Source organism: Rhinolophus hipposideros (assembly GCF_964194185.1).
Source record: "Rhinolophus hipposideros genome assembly, chromosome: X".
NCBI lineage: Eukaryota > Metazoa > Chordata > Mammalia > Chiroptera > Rhinolophidae > Rhinolophus > Rhinolophus hipposideros.
This window is the reverse complement of record NC_138046.1, coordinates 118,654,610-118,667,331: the sequence shown is the minus strand read 5'-3', so window position 1 is coordinate 118,667,331 and position 12,722 is coordinate 118,654,610.

Here is a 12,722-nt window from a genome sequence, read left to right as displayed (position 1 = left end):
TCAAAATGGCTATCATCAATAAATCTACAAACAAGTGTTGGTGAGGATGTGGAGAAAAGGGAACCCTTGTGCACTATTGGTGGGATTGCAAATTGGTGCAGCCACTATGATAAACAGTATGGAGGTTCAACAAAAAATTAAAAATAGAACTACCTTGTAACCCAGCAATTCCACTCCTGGGTATTTAGACACAGAAATCCAAAACATTAATTTGAAAAAATATATGCACCCCTATATTTATTGCAGTGCTATTCACAATAGCGAAGATATGAAACAACCAAAATGCCCATCAATAGACGATTGGAAAAAGAAATTGTGGTACTTTTATATAATGGTGTATTACTCTGCCATAAAAAAGAATGAAATCTTACCATTTGCAACAATGTGGATGAATCTAGAGAATATTATGCTAAGTGAAATAAGCCAGTCAGAGAAACACAAATACCATATATCTCACTTATATGTGGAATTTAAAGAACAGAATAAACAAACAAACATAACAGAAATAGACTCAGATACAGAGAAAAAACTGATGGATGCTAGATGGGAGGTAAGTTGGGGGATGGGGAGAAGGTGAAGGGATTAGAAAGTATACATTGGTAGTCACAAAATAGTCACAGGGATGTGAAATACAGTATGGGGAATATAATTGATAATGTTATAGGGTGCCAGGTGGGTACTGGACTTATCGGGGGGATCACTTCATAGATTGTACAGATGCCTGACCACTGCACTACACACCTGAAGCTGATCTAAAATAAAATTGAATGTTAAACACACACACACACACATACACACACACACACACATATTCAGTTTAAATTATTTAATACATATAGGCGCCATATTTTGAGGTAGCATGACCTGAACCCCAGTATATTCTTTCCCAATATCTTCCCAGACATGGGAATGAAATTCCCACAATGAAATTTCAGAGTTCCATGTATACTGTCTAAGCCATACTTCACTGTTAACTCAGCTTTTTAAATCTAGTAATGTGAAGTCCGTGAATGTTTGTATATACTGAGACTGAAGCTCTGAAGTTGGGAAAAATAGCCAGCGACACAATAAAATAAAGAAACTCTTTTAGAAGGTTGTCACATGCCCCCTTGGAACAAATGATCCACACAATAAAAAGAAATGTGCTGGTGGGATAGATTGAGGTCAAGTACCTTAAAGGATGCAATCAAAGAAAAATACATTGTTGAAAGCTCAATCATCCCAAAAGTTAACAGTAGGAGTTCCAGTTTACCTAGCAAAATGGACATTCTGAATTAAACATTAACATCAAATTTATACAGTGCTGGTGACATAATGCTCAAATAAATGAATTTTACATAAATCATATTCTTCTTTAGAATATTGGCTTCCTCCTGCCATAGGCATTTTAGTCAACTTGTCCTCTGGATCAAAAGGAACATTCACTCTTTTTTTTTGGCGGGGGGGGGGGGGGGGGGGGGGTTAGCAGAACAGAAATTTCAGGTTTCTCCAAGGGCCATTTATAACAATAAGCACAGGTTAGCATTGCCTTCTTATTCACAGACCATAATCTGAATGTGAATTGGATTTCAATAAAGCAGCATTTGGAATGCAAATAGAAAGTAATTAAGGTAACAAAAAAGGATGTAAAAGTATATGATTCTCTAAATGCAACCTAAAAACCCTTTGGTTTGAAGAACCCTCCTAGCTGCAGCCTGTTGTAGAATAAGTTGTGCTAATACAGAAGTAAGAAAGCAACTAGAATTTAAAAAAATGCTTAAGTCTTCTAATGTTCTTTCAAATTAGTGTGCTGATAATACACAAGTCTTTGCAATTAAATGGAAGGATAAAAGCAATGCACACACTTATTCCAGAGAAACTTTTCCTGTGTGAATTAGCTCTCTTCATCAATAAGAATGGACTGTGATAACATCATAAGATAGTTAGCTGTGGGGTAGCTGATAACAGGATTTGGCTTTGCAATTTTTAAACACATAAAGAAGATGTAGTCTATTGTATTACTGTTCACAATTATTCATTCTCTTGCTTCTTTATAAGAATTTAGCATGTGGCCGAAGGTGAAAAAAGATGATTTTAGGGACTGATGTGTAGGAGTTCAGAACAGGCCTCCTCAAAATGTGCTACTTTGGCATGCGGATTATTTTGAGCTAAAGGCAACTGAGACTCAGCAGGCTCACCAGAAACTTCAGTCCCTGCCCTTTTTCCTACCTAGAATTTAAATTGAGGGCCTTGCCCATAATAAGAGTTATTACCAGAAATAACTGTTTCTGACCTATCTATAGGGCAGGACAAACTACTAATTCCCGCTCCCCTCTGAAGCTCCTGGGTGCCTTACCTCATCCTTAGTTCAGAATGCTATGTATACCTTATTTTAACTTTCTGTTCTGGAACCTCTCATGCATGTGGGGTCTGTGACTCTCTCATGTAAGTGGGATTCCTATGCATATGTACGGTATGTATTAAATGTAGTTATTTTCTCTTATTAATCTGTCTTGTGTCGATTTAATTATTAGCTGAAAGAACCTAGGAGGGTAGAGGAAAGCTTCTTCCTGCCCCCACGGCTGGAAGACAGACAGTGCTGCATAGTGTTAGAACAGTGCATGTGCATGTGAGAGAGAGAGAGAGAGAGAGAGAGAGAGAGAGAGAGAGAGAGAGAGAGAGAGAGAGAGAGAGAGATCATCTTAAGTATATATTCCCCATAAAAACAAAGGAACTGATAGAAGGAATGGGGGGGAGGCTGTTTTGGTTGAAGACAAAGAGTATCCGCCTCTGTATTCTCCTTCCTTTCCCATTTCTCTCTCCTACTTTGGCAGAGCTGGTGATCTTAAGACGCTCGCATTTCAGGCAGTTTTTCAAATCAGTGTTCATACTTAGAGATTTTATCCAAATTCTCCCTTTAGGCTCACAGAGAGATGGATAAAAATGCCTATCCAGCATTTTACACGCTCCCCCTCCCCTTTTTTTAACCTCCTGCATATTTGTAATAAGAGGTTCTTGGATGGAGAAATATGTTATCCTAACTTCGAAAGTTTGGAGCCTTAGAGAATGGACAGCTTTTCTTTAGATTCCCCTCCCCCCCCAATCAGGACATAGTTGCTCTTGAAACTACTTGGAGAAAGACTGTCAGGAGAAAAATTACGGACGAAAATTACACTGTCTTGTGTCCCTGGAAAGCACTTACTGAGAGGAGCTTCTCAAACAGAAAAACCTGATTGCCCAGCTCTTGTGTGGAACTAGTCATGAGAGCACAAGTGTTGTAGGAGCAAGATGTCAGAAAGTGAACAAAAGGCTGACATGGGCTGATAATCACAGGTCAAATGTCATGCAGAGACAACATGGAGAGCTGATGAGATGTGCAGGGTAGAATGTACCACTAGAAAAGTAATTTACCTTTGCTTTGAAGAATAGTGCCAACTGTTTACATGGATGCAACTTCCATGATAGGCGCTAAAGTTTAAACACACTATTACTTACAAGTAAAAAGAAAATACAGCTTTATTTTTTAATATGTATTTAAAAGTACAGTGGTACCTCGGTTTTTGACCGTAATCCACAATTTCTAAAACATTCGAAAACATCGGACAGCTAGGCCTCAGGATCTTGCACTCAGCGGAAGCCATGTGACATGTTCGACTTCGGAGTCGTGTTCGAAAACCAAAGCATTTACTTCCGGTTTACGGCATTCATAAACCAAAATGTTCGTTAATGGAGACGTTTGCAAACCGAGGTACCATTGTATTTATGTATATGCCATCCATATATATAATTTTATATGAATATATACATGCTTTTTTTAGACCATGGGTTAGCAAACTTTTTCTACAGAGGTCCAGGAAGTAAATACTTCCAGCTTGGCGACCATATGGTCTCTGTTGCAACTACTTAACTCTGCCTTTGCACTGTGAAAGCAGCCATAGACAATACATAAATGAATGAGTATGGCTGTGGTTCAATAAAACTTTATTTACAAAAACAGATGGTGCACTGTATTTGGCCCATAGGCAGTAGTTTGCCCATTTTAGATCTTTTTTTCCTTTTCTTCACTGTTTATACGCCAACTTTCACGTATCAACTATCTCTAATTTCACCCTGTACACACAACCTGTGTTAACTACCATGCATTTTTCCCCATATTTTCCTTCATAAAATAGCTTTATATTTCTTCCTATAACTCATAAGTCCTGATCCACAGGGCAGCAGGGAATAAAAACTTAAATTGTAGATTAATGATTTCTTTATCAGTTAGGGTGAAAAATATCCTCATTGATGTAACAAACTCCCTAATCTTAGCAGATTAACACAATAAAATATTTAGTTCTTAACTATACAAAGTACAATACAGGTGTTTATAACTAGTGGGCAGCTTTCCATGGGGTGACTCAGAGATCCAGGTTCCCTCCATCTTGAGGTTTTGTTATCCCAGTGTCTTCAGGGTCCTAAGCTTTTCTAGATCTTCTGCACATCAGTGATAGATAAGGAAAGAGATAATATAGAGTATCACATGGGAGTTTTGTATGGGCCAGGTGTAGAAATGGACTGAGCCTCTGTCAACATTCAATTTGTCAAAACTTAGTCCTATGCATACATTTAACTGCAAGGAATTCTGGGAAACACAAATATGCTATATACCCAGAGACAGATTCTTAAGCTCTTAAAATACATAGTTTGGCAGACTACTTTCCCTTCTAGTTTGAGGAGTGATTTGAGTGCTGCAATTCCACCCTGTCATGTAAATCCTTCATGTCTTACTCATTCTTAGATCCAGCTCAAAATTCATTTCCTCTCTGTAGCCTTCCCACATGCTCCATGAAGAATTCATAGTTTTATTAATTCCTGCAGTATTTTCTTTATTTTTTGTCCTAAAGATCTTTACATATATCTTTTTATTTTATATCTGATCACAATATTTTACATCATTTTGTTCATCTTATAAGTCCAGGTCCATGCCAGTCTGTACACTTTATGAGGTCAAGGTTAGTGATTTTGTTAAAATAATTTTATCTGCCCCAGTCCTAATATACTGCCTCATACAAAGCTTGAATTTTGGAGCCAACTCTTTTGGCTGAATTGCTGACTATCTCTATGAAAGTTGCTTACACTTTTTGTGTCTCAATTTCCTAAATATAAAATAGAGATAATAAAAATAGTACCCACTTCATAGAGTTGTGGTAAGGATCAAATGAGATGATATTTATACAGTTCCTAGAACAGTCCATGGAGTACAGCAAGCACTATATAAGTGCTCAATAAAAATAAATATTTGTAATAAATGTGTTTCATCTGGCCAGTGGAAGCCAATCAGCATTCTGCCCTTTCTGGTAGTAATAATGCCATTATATGTTTGTGACTCTGAGTGAAGTCTTTCCCATCTGCATTGCCCAAACTTATGGCCACTGCTCAATTGTTTCCTGAAGATTTAGTGCTACATAGGATATCAGAACAAGCTGCCATGTCCTTATTGTCAAGCTTTCTAAAAGACAAATAATATACGAACTAAATATCCTCTTGAATCTCTCTTAGTAAGAAGAACAAATAGAGTAAAAGACTAGTCATGTATAGATAAACTGATATGGTCCACACTGGTTGTCATAAGAAGTATTTCAGATGTCTAGATATGTAAGAATCATTAAAATTTGATGTGTTTGTGTATGTAAGTTAAAGAAGTCACAAGTGTATGCCCATTGAGGATATGTGACTGGTTGGTCTGGTAGTATATATATATTAATGCAAAGGCCAAGGCAAGAAAAGGACTTAATGCTACCAGGAAGACAGAAAAGAGAGCTCAGAAACAAGAACAGTGCCTGGCCTAAAATGGGACTCCGTACTGCAAAATCTCTTTCCTACATTACTGAACTACCTACCTTCTCCAACTAAACTTCTTACCGTTAGTCAATCAAACATGGCCTGCCTTTGGGTTTGCTCTCAACAACCAGATAACCCACAGTCATGTGATTTAAACTGCAAGTATGTTTATCCCTCGTTCGTTACCTTGATATATCAAGCTTATGTAGTGAGTTTGACATAAACTCAGCTCAACACCAGAATTAATACTACTCTTCCAGAAATCATTCCTAAGGATATAATAAATGATCAGTATCCTGATTTATTTACAATAACATCAATTGAAGCCTTACTTATAGTAGCAGAAAAAACGGAAACACTAACAATGGATAAATGTTAACTAAGTTATGGATTATGCATATTCTCAGATATTATGCAGCCATTTAAATTCCTATTCTCAAAGTCCATTAAATGACAGAGAAATATATGATTAAAATATGTTAGGTTTTGTCATAAGATTACAGAATTATTACACTGGAACAATTTTTTTAAAGTTTATTGGGGTAGCAATGGTTAGTAAATTTACGTAGGTTTCAAGTGTACAATTCTGTAATACACAATGGAATACTATTCTGCCATAAGAAAAGATGAAATAGTGCCATTTGTGACAATATGGATGGATCTAGAGATTATGCTAAGTGAAATAAGTCAGACAGAAAAAGTCGAGAACCATATGATTTCACTGATATGTGGGATATAAAACTGAAAGCAACAAAGGGACAAGACAAACAAATGAAGAAACAAAAACTCGTAGACAAAGCTGCAATGAACATTGGAGCACACATGTCTTTATGTATAAATGATTTCAGATTCTTTGGGTAGATACCCAGGAGAGGGATTGCTGGGTCATATGGTAATTCTATTCGTAATTTTTTGAGGAACCGCCACACTGCCTTCCATAGCTGCTGCACCAGTCTGCATTTCCACCAACAGTGTATGAGGGTTCCTTTTTCTCCACAGCCTCTCCAACACTTGTTACTATTTGTCTTGTTGATGATAGCCATTCTGACTGGGGTGAGGTGATATCTCATTGTGGTTTTTATTTGCATTTCTCTGAAGGTTAGTGAGGTTGAGCATTTTTTCATCTGTCTGCCATCTGTATGTCCTTTTGAGGAAAATGTCTCTTCATGTCCTCTGCCCATTGTTTAATTGGGTTGTTTGTTTTTTTGGAGTTGAGTGAGTTTTTTATAAATTTGTGATATTAACTCCTTATCGGATATATCATTGGCAAATACCTTTTCCCATTCAGTAGGATCCCTTTTTGTTTTATTGATGGTTTCCTTTGCTGTGAAAAACCTTTTTAGTTTGATGTCATCCCACATGTTTATTTTTTCTCTTACTTCCCTTGCGTGAAGAGATATATCAGTAAAAATCTTACTCCGGGTAATGTCTCTGAAGTTTCTTCGTATATTTTCTTCTAGGAATTTTATGGTTTCAGATCTTACATTTAAGTCTTTAAGCCATTTTGAATTTATTTTTGTATATGATGTAAAGAGGTGGTCCAGCTTCATTTTTTTGCATGTGTCTGTCCAGGTTTCCCAGCACCATTTATTGAATAGACTGTATTTACCCCACCGTACATTCTTGCTTCCATTGTCATAGATTAAATGGCCATATAGACATGGATTTATTTCTGGACTCTCTATCTTGTTCCATTGATCTAGGTGTCTGTTTTTATGCCAGTACCATGCTGTTTTGATTACTGTAGCCCTGTAGTGTAATTTGATGTCAGGTATTGTTATACCTCCCACTTTGTTCTTATTTCTCAAGATTGCTGAGGCTATCCTGGGTCTTTTATGGTCCCATATAAATTTTAGGATTATATGTTCTATTTCTATGAAAAACGTCATTGGTAGTTTGATAGGAATTGCGTTGAATATGTATATTGCCTTAGGCAGTATGGACATTTTAACTATATTAATTCTTCCTATCCATGAAAATGGTATTTGTTTCCATCTATTTGTATTTTCTTTCATTTCTTTCTTCAGTGTCTTATAATTTTCTGAGTACAGATCTTTTACTTCTTTGGTTAAATTTATTCCCAGGTATTTTATAGTCTTTGAAGCAATTGTAAATGGGATTTTTTTTTTTTTTTTTTAGTTTCTCCTTCTGATGTTTTATTATTGGTATATACAAATGCAACTGATTTCTGAATATTAATTTTGTATCCTGCTACTTTACTAAATTCATCTATCAGCTCTAATAGTTTCTTGGTGGTGTCTTTGGGGTTTTCTATACATAGTATCATGTCATATGCATGGAATGACAATTTTACTTCCTCCTTACCAATTTGGATGCCTTTTTTTCTTTTTCGTGTCTGATTGCTGTGGCTAGAACTTCCAGCACTATGTTGAATAGAAGTGGAGAAAGTGGGCAACCTTGTCTTGTTCCTGATCTTAGGGGGAATGGTTTTAGCTTTCCCCATTGAGTATGATGTTAGCTGTATGTTAATCACATATGGCCTTTATTATGTTGAGATATGATCCCTCTATTCCCACTTTCTTAAGCGTTTTTATCATAAATGGCTGCTGGATTTTACCAAATGCTTTTCTGCATCTATTGATATCATCATGTGATTTTTATTTTTCATTTTGTTAATATGGTGTATCACATTAATTGATTTGCAGATGTTGAACCACCCTTGCATACCAGGTATGAATCCCACTTGATCATGGTGTATGATCTTTTCAATGTATTGCTGAATTCTGTTTGCTAATATTTTGTAGAGGATTTTTGCATCTGTGTTCATTAGAGATATCGACCTGTAGTTTTCTTTTTTTGTGGTGTCTTTGTCTGATTTTGGGATCAGGGTGATAGTGGCTTTGTAAAAAGTGTTTGGGAGTCTTTCCTCCTTCTGAATTTTTTGGAATAGCTTGAGGAGAATAGGTGATAATTCTTTTTTGAACGTTTTGCAAAATTCACCAGTAAAGTCATTTGTTCCAGGGCTTTTGTTTGTTGGGAGATTGTTGATTACTGATTCAATTTCACTGGTGGTAATCAGTCTATTCAGGTTTTCTGTTTCTTCTTGAGTGAGCCTTGGAAGGTTGTACCCCTCTAGAAAATTGTCCATTCCTTCCAGATTGTCAAATTTGTTGGCATATAGTTGTTCATAGTAATTTCTTAATTTTTTTTTGTATTTCTGGGGTGTCTGTTGTCACTTCTCCTCTTTTATTTGAGTCCGGCTAAAGGTTTGTTGATTTTATTTATCTTCTCTAAGAACCAACTCTTGGATTCATTGATCATTTGTATTGTTTTTCTGGTTTCTATTTCATTGATTTCCACTCTGATCTTTATTATCTCCTCCCTTGTACTCCTTTTGGGCTTATTTTGCTGTTCTTTTTCCAGATCCCTTCAGTGTGAAGATAAACAGTTGATTAGTGATTTTTCTTGTTTCTTTAGGTAGGCCTGCAATGCTATGAATTTTCCTCTTAGGATTGCCTTCGCGGCATCCCATAGAGTTTGGGTCATCATGTTTTCATTTCGTTTGTCTCGAGATATATTTTGATTTCTTCCTTGATCTCCTGTTTGACCCATTCATTATTTAGTAACATGTTATTCAACCTCCATGAATTGGTGTGTCTTCCAGTTTTTTTCCTGTAGTTCATTTCTAATTTCATAGCACTGTGGTCAGAGAAGACAATTGGAATGATTTCAATTTTCTTAAATTTATCAAGACTTGTTTTGTGGCCTAACATATGGTTTATCTTGGAAAATGTTCCATGTGCGCTTGAGAAGAACGTGTATTCTGCAGCTTTGGGGTGAAATGCTCTGAAAATGTTGATTAAATCTATGTGGTCCAATGTGTCATTTAAGGCCGTTATTTCCATATTGATTTTCTGTCTGGAAGACCTGTCCCTTGTTGTCAGAGATGTGTTGAACTCCCCTACTATGATCGTGTTACTGTTGATCTCTGTCTTTATGTCAGTCAATATCTGTTTTATATGTTTAGGTGCTCCTATGTTGGGTGCATAGATGTTTACTAGGGTTATGTCCTCTTGTCGGATTGATCCCTTTATTATTTCGTAGTGCCCATCTTTATCTTTTAATATGTTCTTCATTTTAATGTCTATTTTGTTAAATGTAAGTATTGCAACTCCAGCTTTTTTCTCATTTCCATTTGCATGAACTATCTTACTCCAACCCTTCACTTTCAGCCTGTGTGTGTCTTTTTATCTGAGGTGAGTCTCTTGTATACAGCATATACAAGGGTCTTGCTTTCTTATCCACTCAGCCACCCTATGTCTCTTGATTGGAACATTTAAACCATTTACATTTAAAGTGATTATTGATAGGTACATAGCTATTGCCATTTTTAAATTTGTAGTTAGACTGTTTTCATCTTTCTTCTATTTACAGAAGTCCTTTTAGTATTTCTTGCAATGCTGGCTTGGTGGTAATAAATTCCTTTAGCTTATTCTTTTCCGGGAAGCTCTTTATCTCTCCATCAACTTTAAAGGATAGCCTTGCTGGATAAAGCAATCTAGGTTGTAGGCCTTTGTTTTCCATCACTTTGAGTATCTCCTGCCACTCCCTCCTGGCCTTCAGTGTTTCTGTAGAAATGTCATTTGATAGTCTTATGGGAGTTCCCTTGTATGGAACTCTCTGTCTTTCTCTTGCTGCTTTTAGGATTCTCTTTTTGTCTTTAATCTTTGCCATTTTAACTATCATGTGTGTTGGTGTGGACCTGTTTGGGTTTATCCTGGTTGGAACTCTCTGCACTTCCTGGGCTTGTAAGTTGGTTTCCTTCATCAGGTTAGAAAATTTTCGGACATTATTACTTCAAATATGTTCTCAATCCCTGCTTCCTCTCTTCGCCTTCTGGTATTCCTGTGATGTGCATGTTGTTGCGCTTGATGTTGTCCCAGATGTCTCTTAAACCATCTTCATTGTTTTTTATTCTTTTTTCTTTCTGTTGTTCTGTTTGGGCGATCTCTGCTAACTTGTCTTCTAAGTCGCTGATTCGATTCTCTGCTTCATCAAACCTGCTGTTAATTCCTTCAAGTGAGTTCTTTGTTTCAGTAATTGTGTTCTTTAGTTCTAACTGGTTGTTCATTATGATTTCTCTATCCTTCTTTATGTCGTGTCTAAGCTCCTTAAACGTTCTTATTATCAGTGTTCTGAACTCTGTCTCTGATAGGTTGGTTACCTCTGTTTCATTTTGTTCCATTTCTGGAGGTTTCTTCTATTCTTTTATTTGGGACATGTTTCTTTGTTTCCTCATTCTGGCTGACTCTCTGTGTTTGCTTCGATGTATTAGGTACATCTCCTAGAGTTCTTAGTTCTTGCTGGTTTATCTTATGTAGTATGTGTCCTTTATATTTGACTTGCACTACTTCTTTCTTCTCCTCTGCGTGTGCTCCAAAGGTGACTCTTGTGTTGTGTATATTGTCCTGTTAAAGAAGATCTTTGATTGCTTTTGCTTGTGAGTAGGTGGGGTTAACTCCTAGGCTGACTAGTTGTGAGACTTGGCTCTGCCCACTGCAGGGTGCTCTGCTGTGTGAGGGTTAACCACTTAAATGTGGTTTGGCCTCTATGGGCTCTTGTTCCTGTAGAGAATTCCCTCTGAGTGTGTCACTTTTAGATCAAACCCGGTAGTACTCTGGTTTGGTCTGGAATTGGCCTCTGGGTGTGTTCAATCTTGTGCCTTTTAAGCTGGGCCCTGGTAGGGCAATTTCAGAACAAAGCAAATCACCAAGCACAACAACAACAACAACAAAGAAAAAATCAAAGATATTCACATGTAAAATCAACCGACAACCCACACTCAACACAGGCAAATACATCAAAGATATAAAGACAAAACAAAATAAAACAAAAGCAGCACCAGTCTTGGCTTAAGCCCACCAAGTGATCTCCAGTTGTCCTCTGCTGTACCAAAGAGTCCCCTGCTTATTGTGCAGGCAGAGCCGGTCACCTAATGGTCAGAGTGATGTTGGGACTGCAGATTTAGATGCGTGGGGCTGAGGGGTCTGGATGGTAGTTTCTACAATGTCAGTGCAGTTTCAGCCCTTGCCTGCACATATGCACACTGAGAGTAGCACCTCTAGCCCTGCATCCAGTTCTCCTGAGTCTTAGGGCACTTCTTCCGTGTGTGTGTGGGGGAGGGGCAGGTGGAGATTTCTGAGCTGCTGAAAGCCCAGAGCTGCATCTGCCACCTACTGCTGATCCCTGGGAGTGCCTCCGCAGTTGTAATTGCCCCGCCTTAGGCAGGCCAGAAAGGTGGGGGCTGGGGTGGAGGTGTCTCTTCTCTTCTAGCCCAGCAGAAATCACACTCTTCCCAGCCTCTTCCCTGGGTCAGAGCTGACTGCCAGTCTTCCCAGAGCCTGAGCACTAAGGCTCCTCTGTAATCTAACACTACTCCTCAGTTCAGGGGCCAGTTTAAGTCTATGGAAGTGTGGGGGTAGAATTGGAAGAGTGGAGGGAGAGGCCCAGGTATGGAATTTGTGTCCTTCGTCTGGCCTAGGGCCCAAGTGGAGGTCTCAGCTGAGGTTATTGCTTCAAATGCTCGATATGCTGCCCCCTCGGTGGAGAGATCAGCTGTGGGAAGCAGGGAAAGAGTCCACCTCCTGGCTTTTGTGTTCTCTGTTCCGTCTTGGGATCCCCTGCATCTCTGCAGTTGCGGATGGTGGCCGCGTTTCTGCTGCTGCAGATGTGGGCCGTGTCTCCACTCCGCTCCCTTCCCTCTTCCCCTGCTCGCCCAATTGCGCACCTTCAAGTAATCCTTGCATGATTCTCTTTGCTGTTCTGCGTGATGAGTAGAGAGTCCTTTGATGGGTTATATGTCCCGTTTGTAATAAGATCTGGAGAAGAACTCAAAAAGTGCGCCCCGCTTCCACCATTCCTATGACGTCACTCCAAATATGACCACATTTTAAAAATTA